The 7,188-nt window shown below is 37.8% G+C and overlaps 1 long non-coding RNA gene across 1 annotated transcript; it reads left to right on the top strand.

The window, feature by feature from the left end:
• Positions 1-319: 319 nt before the first annotated feature.
• Positions 320-6,955, top strand: LOC138837293 (uncharacterized). The gene is made up of 3 exons (XR_011375294.1): positions 320-451; positions 5,750-5,794; positions 6,765-6,955. It is a non-coding gene; the product is annotated as an uncharacterized lncRNA (long non-coding RNA).
• Positions 6,956-7,188: the final 233 nt, after the last annotated feature.

Genomic DNA, 7,188 nt, shown 5'->3' on the forward strand with positions numbered 1-7,188 from the left:
AATTACACCCTTGGAAACCATAACAATGTAGGTACTTAGCCAAGTACGTCCAGTAAAATGTGACTCAAGGCAAAGTACCTCTATGGAAAGAAGATACTTTGAATAACAAGCCCATTACAAGACAACATAATTACATGTATTATAAGGATTAGTTTCCTTTTATTATCTTGTTTTTCATACTTTATGTCTCTCTATGCAATAGCCCTGAGATTGGCTTTGGCCTGACTTACTGCCTGAATGTTCTAGTATTTACCTTGGTTCATTTACATTTAGTGATGTCATAGGTACTATTAGAATCTTAATTTCACAGCCAAAGAAACTGAGGCCAGGAAGGTTAAACTAGGATTACAAAGCTGAAAACCAAAGGTTCTACTTCCAGAGGCCACTCTTTGTTGGCTGCCATGTTTCTGAGAAGTGGCAAAAATGGGTGTCAGAAAGCGCATGCACTTCCGTAAGTATGTAATTATCTTCTGGCCCTCCAGCTAGTGTTTACTGATTAAATTTTGGATGAAAGTATGCTTTCCAATGTAATAACCTTGATGTTGTGGCTTCCTCCTGGAAAATGGTCATTCTGCTCAAACTCAAACTGGCTCTTATGAGAAATAGCAATGGCTGTCCTGACAGATGACATCTGGACAGCTGGGAAGAATTAGCCAAGGCTCCTGAATGGCCCACTCCAGTACAACTGCAGTGAGAACATCCTGTGTAGACAGCCTTCCAAACAGCATCTGAAGAGCAGTGAAAGATGCTCTCCCAATAAGAGAAAACAAAAAACCAAAACAAAACCCACCAGGAACATCACACATCATGTTCCATCAATCTCTCCTTTGTTGAGAAGTTTAATTAATTTAATTTTCTTTTTACTGACAAGGTGATGTGCAGAGAGGTTTCAGTTACATAAGTAAGGTAATGAGTACATTACTTGTCAACCTTGTTACCTCTTCCCTCAATTTTCTCCTACTCCTTTTGTCTGTCTACTTTTAGTCCCTACCACTTGAGCCACAATGACACTTCCTCTACTTTTGGTCTCATAAGAACAAAGTAAGCCTCTCTGGAAAAAGTTGCTTCATCTTAGATGCAAAACAAGGAAAGAGGATTCAATGTTCTTCCGAAGGTTCTCTGTGTCTAAATATGAGTTGTTATTTTAACCATCTAGTTCTAGAATATCAACAATTTCTTTACATGACATATAAGCATGAACTATGCTGAAGTTAATCCTAAGTTTCAAACACCACTAAAAAATCTTCAAGACAGTACAATTTCTAATTGGTTCCAGGAACAGACAGTTGTGGTGAATAAATTCTCCCAAGATGAGGAAGAACTCTGAGATTATTACCATATTCAGAAGACAAATGTATCACCTCATGAAAATGTTAATGAGTAGCATTAATTGGATGCAGAGGCCAGGCTAGGAGTTCCCTGTAGGTTCTGAAAAGCCTAAGAGTACTCTGGGGTAGGTAGAACATCTTTAGTAATAAATTTATAGGACTAGGCTGGGAGTATTTTAAGCCCTATAAACTTTCTGCTTCTCTTCCTTCTCTTCTGGTCTCTGTATGCCTTTGTTTTTAGCTGTTCACTTTACTACTTCTTCAGCTATATATGCCAGATCTCTGTTATATCTTTCTGGTATGAGCATTAATGATCAATGATAAGAAGAAACTAGAAAAAAACAAGGAAAATATTCAATTCAAAGGAAGCAATAATGAGACATCAACCTGAAAGTTTATCTAAATCAATCAATCCTATCTATCTATCTATCTATCTATCTATCTATCTATCTATCTATCTATCTATCTATCTATCTATTATCTTTTGTATAAATATCTTGGCTTAATTTTAGTTCCATACCATTTCTCTTTTGCTTTCACTTGAAAATTGTGCTATTTTCTTTATGCTTTGTTAGCCAATATGTGTTATCCAGAGCAAGAAGAGATACAAAGCAACAACAAACATGAACAATTCATCCAATGGTGAAAAAGCAATCAATGCAATATTTCCATTAACCATAATGATAACCAATGATTATACAGCACCATTAGCTAGGCATTCTTCTATCATTTGTACATATATTGATAGAATGAATTCTCCAACAGCCCTTTGAGTTAAGTGCCATCAATATCCTCCTTATCTTCTAAAGGAAAGGAAATTGAAACTAGAGCAGTGATGAAATCCTTCCAAACCCACAGGTTCAGTTAGTAGTAGAAGTGAAGCTTGAAGGCATATGAATTCTGAGCCCAGCCTCCTCACCTCTGACTGCCATGCTATGCTGTCTTCTTCACTGCTCAGTTATGGGTGTGATGAATGAAGAAGCAAGTGAACTCATCATGCTCAGTGAAACGGAGGGCACAGGCTATTCAGGAGATCGTGATTGCAGAGGAACTAGATCACACCTAGATGTAAACACAATACAATTTATTTCCTAAGCTCTAGGAGATCCTGCTAGAAATTCTAGCTTTAACAGATCATTAGCATTGATTTCGTAAATGACTTTTGTAAGATGTCTGTTGGTCTTCTCTGGTAATTTTATGTGATAAGCTGTATATTTCTTTGAAACTTCCACTTTCTCTTGAGGACTTACCATGCCTCTTCATCCTCTTCTTTATCAACTAAATCTTGCCTATCCCAGTCACAGCTCCATCTGTTGCTCCCTGATGCATACTATTTCCTTTGCCTCCAAAGCAGTGCCAAACTGTTAGAACCTAAAAATTACCTTTTGGCTCCTTTGCCAGAGAACAAAGTCCATTTGGCTCAAATACAGTAGCTGGGGATAGCTGATGGATCCTGAATCCATTTGAAGAATGAGCTTTGAAGGATTTCCTTGGGGAGACTGCCACTCACTTCAGATGGAACAGAATGGCTTCTGTGTCACACAACTCATACTACAGTCAGTCATGTCTGGTGCTGTGCAGGCAGATTTTGGCAATTCGTGCTTGTGGATATTGCCCTTGCCATGTTCTCTGAAGTGCTGATAAGGATGTCCAGGAGAAAAGAAGAGAGATGAAAATTTTCCTTGGAAATACAACTATTAGCTTGGGTCTCTTTAGCCCCAGCCAACAGAGCCAGCAGTGGTTTTGAGTTGTTTTTTCTCTGGCATTCACTGTGCTTTTAGCAAGGACATGATGGAGAGGGGAAGGGAGTTGGTGTAAGCCGTGCATCTGGTTCTATGCTGCCGCACAGGATACATTTGCTGGCACTTGAATGGCTTTATGGGATTTGAGCTTCCATGCTTCGAGGAAGCCCATCCCTTTTTGCGAATCATTGAAAGTCAATTCAAATTTTCTGCCTCTAATGATCTCCTGACTCTGTGGCTTCATTTCAAGCAAGATTATTTTGAGTGGCTGCTCTGATTGAATTGTCCCTGCCTATGATCTTTGAGGATGGTTTCCAGGGACACAAAAATTCTCAATGAAATCCAGGTAGCTGAAGGTTTCATATTTGCTTGAGAAGGTGAGAAAACCTAACGCAAATGGTATGTGTGTGTGTGTGTGCGTGCGTGCGTGCATGCATGCGTGCGTGTGTGTGCGCGTGTGTGTGTGCGCGTGTGTGCGTGTGTGCGTGCATGCATGCGTGCGTGCGTGTGTGTGTGTGTGTGTGTGTGTGTGTGTGTGTGTGTGTAACTGTTGGAGGCCCTTGGATATATTTAGTGCTTTTCCTACTTTAAGATGATTAGTTCCAATTGTCCTAGACTGTTTCACATTTGTGTCCATATAATTCTTCCTTCCTTCTAAAAATTGTCCCAGTTTGGATGGTAAATGATGAGATTATCCTGTTTCTAGGGAATCCAGAATAGATGTCGTCCAGCAACCATCCATCATGGCAACATAGAAAAATGGGATTTCAAACCAAAGTCTAAACCCTGGATATTCCATCAGTGATAGGACAAAATTTTAAATACTTTTTGAGCCTCACTTTCAGACTAGAATCTAGAAATAATAATACTACATACTTTGGATGAAAATTAATTGGGTATAATATATATTATATATACACATAATAACAAACATATCACGTAAACAAGCATACACATCACACATATACACACATACATGTGTTTATATACCAAGCCTCCTCACCTTAGGGTTAGGTAGGAATAGGTTGTGTTTCCTTGTATTCTCAATGAATTTTGTGATGGAGAATTAAGTAATAGAAGACAGCTTGAGGGCAAAGGAGGAAAATGAGTAAAAAGTAATTCTGTTGCAAGACACAAGAATGCTGATGTGAAACACAACCTGGCAATGATTCCACTCAGGGCTATGTAATAATTGCACATGGATCCTCTCGGGTGTGTTGGAAACTTGTCAATGCATTTCATGTCTTGAGGCTTTTCTATGTTCCAGCCCCTCTCTCATGTTCCTTTGAGGCGGATACATTTTTCTCTGAAAACAGGACATTTCTGTGGAGATTTCTGTGGGGCTTCAGTCTACAAAATGAGAAGCAAATTAATCAGGAAAAAAAATCCAGATTGCCAAATTGGCAAGCTCACGAGAAAAGTCAATCCAGACACAACCTTTCCCAGGCAATTTATTGCAGCTGTTTAAACATGAGGGACATGTGTGATATATGTACTAGATATAGATGTCCAAACACAACCAAGATTCTATTTCTCCTCTTTGGATAATCCTTTACTATTTCATCTGGAATAGGAATATAATGGACATGAGAAGTTCAAATCTTTAAGGTGTTTCTGCTTGCAGGTTCCATTGTCAAATATTAAACTAGTTTTTGTTTGTTTTGGTGCCAGTCATGGGGCTTGAGCTCAGGGCCTGGGAGTTTTTATGCTCTAGGCCAGTAAACTTGAGCCACAGCTCCACTTCCAGATTTTTGGTGGTTTGTTGGATATAGAAGATCACACTTTCCTGCCCAGCTTGGCTAAGATCCTCAGATCTTAGCCTTTAGAGTAGCTATACTTACAAGTTTGAGCCACCAGCACTCAGCTGTAATATCTGTTTATAATAGGAGGTGTCCATATTTCTCCTATTCAAATGTTCCCACTATCAATGCTTGAGCATATTTTATCAAATACTTAATCATATTTCTACAATTTTACATTCCATTTTCCCTTCAAATCAATTTAAATTTTTGCCATGATGATATTCCATTGGCTAAGTTTTTCCAAAATGTATGTAATTGTTCTTTGGACGTTAGATTTTTTTTTCTTCTTAAAAGTTTTGAAATACTTATCTCTGTGCATATATCCTTGACTGCTTTGAGATTATTTCTTTATTATGAAAATAAGAAAAAGACATTATAAGACCAAAGAAATGAATCTTAATTCATTGAAGAACTGAAGACATCTTGTAAAATGTAGCTATCAAGGGCTAGAAGTATGGCTCAAGTAGTAGAGCACCAACCTCAAATGTGACTATCAGTATAACTACTGGCTGTTCTCTTTATATTCACCTTAATAATATTCAGTAAGCAATAAGAATAATCTGAACAATTGGTCCTCATATCACTCTGTAAATTATTTAGTGGTGAAAGCAGTATGTATGGAAACTTAGACATTGCAATGTATAAAGGTCAGTAGATGCCCATACTAATGGTATAGTTACTTTTGATTTTTTCTTAGAGTCTTGTTGGTCCATTAAAAAAAATCTGTAAGTAGTTGTACAAAAGAGGTTTCAATTCAATGGTGCATTTAAAAATTCACTGTAAAGGTATTGTACAGTTATGTAAGTGAGGCAGTGAATACATTTCTTGTTGAACATTGTTACTCTCTCATTTTTCTCCCATTTTTCTTCCCTCCCAGGATTCCCCCTTCAAGTTGAAAAGTTCATTTCTGACATAGTGTCTTGTGAGTATTGCTGTTTCATTGGTTTACCCTTTGTCCTTTTTCCCACCATTTTGTTATTCCCCTTTCACTCCCCAAATCAGATAAATGTATATACAAGACACAGGGTACCAGAATGAAAAAAAAAGTGACATCGGGGGATAAACCAAAAGAAGAAAGAAGAAAAAAAAGGAAGAAGAAAGAAATAACTTCCCACAGTACATTAAAAACAACAACAGCAACAATATCAACAACATGTCTTCTTTCCATATCTTGGAGTTCATTTAGATTAGCATCATTTTATATGGTCATGTGTACAGAGCTATAAGTCATCATTGTACTTAAATTATTTTTTAAAAATCAGGCTGTCAGTAGGAAGGAGGAAGAACAGAGGTTTATAATCACTTGAAGGATTCTCATTTGGGCATTTACAGCATATTTCAACAAGAATTGTGGGAAAACATGTCAACTTTAAAGTAATTATTTTTCAAATTCTGTTAGCTTCTTTGGATGGCTATTCTAAAAACTGGCCAGAAGCTGTGCACTGGCGGCTCATATCTGTAACCCTAGCTATGCAGGAGGCTGAGATCTGAAGATCATGGTTCAAAGCTAGCCCAGGCAGTAAAGTCCATAAGACTCTTATCTTTCTCTCCCTCCCCAAGAAAGCTAGAAGTGAAGCTCTGGCTCAAGTGGGTAGAGTGCTAGCTTGAGCAAAAAGGAAGCATAGCGGCAGTGCCCAGGCCCCAAGTTCAAACCCCAGGCCTGGCACAAATAAAACAAAAAAACAACAACAAAATAACTGGCCAGAAATCTTCAGATGAATTTCTATAAATTGTTCAAAATCTGAGATTATAGTTTGAGGTGGAATCCTAGATCCAAAATGGCAGTTCCCACCTATCTCCTCAGAGGTCTCTGAATTCTTTAAGGGGCAGAGAAATCTCCTCCCACAAATGAAGAATAGATTTTCCTCTCAATTGTCTTTCTTTTTCTCCAGTGAGGAAAAGCACATGTAGCTAAGAGAGAAGATTCCCTCAGAACCAACAGCAGGTCTTATATCATGGAGCCTCAAGGAATAGCAAGAAGACTTCAGACTGCAGGTCCAATGGGGAGCCTGCCAACAGATTTTATTTGGAAATTATAGTATACAAGTCTCGATTTTATTGACTAATAAAAGAACAACACTGATTTTCAGCTGTCAACAACTATCAATCAAAATGAATAAATCTATAGTTGATTTGGTGTTGTCTACACAGCATTTTGCCAACATTTTGCCCTTCTCTTCTCCTGAATCCTATTCTCAGTTTCCTTAACAGTTATTACAATAATCTTATTATTAGTTTATTTTCCCTGACCTTGTCCATGTCTCTTCCAAACTTGCGAGGCTTACCTAGAATATTATATAGAAATATTTTGCCTGG

Source organism: Dipodomys merriami, unplaced genomic scaffold (assembly GCF_024711535.1).
Source record: "Dipodomys merriami isolate MVZ:Mamm:240054 unplaced genomic scaffold, mDipMer1.0.p SCAF_27, whole genome shotgun sequence".
NCBI classification, from domain to species: Eukaryota; Metazoa; Chordata; class Mammalia; order Rodentia; family Heteromyidae; genus Dipodomys; species Dipodomys merriami.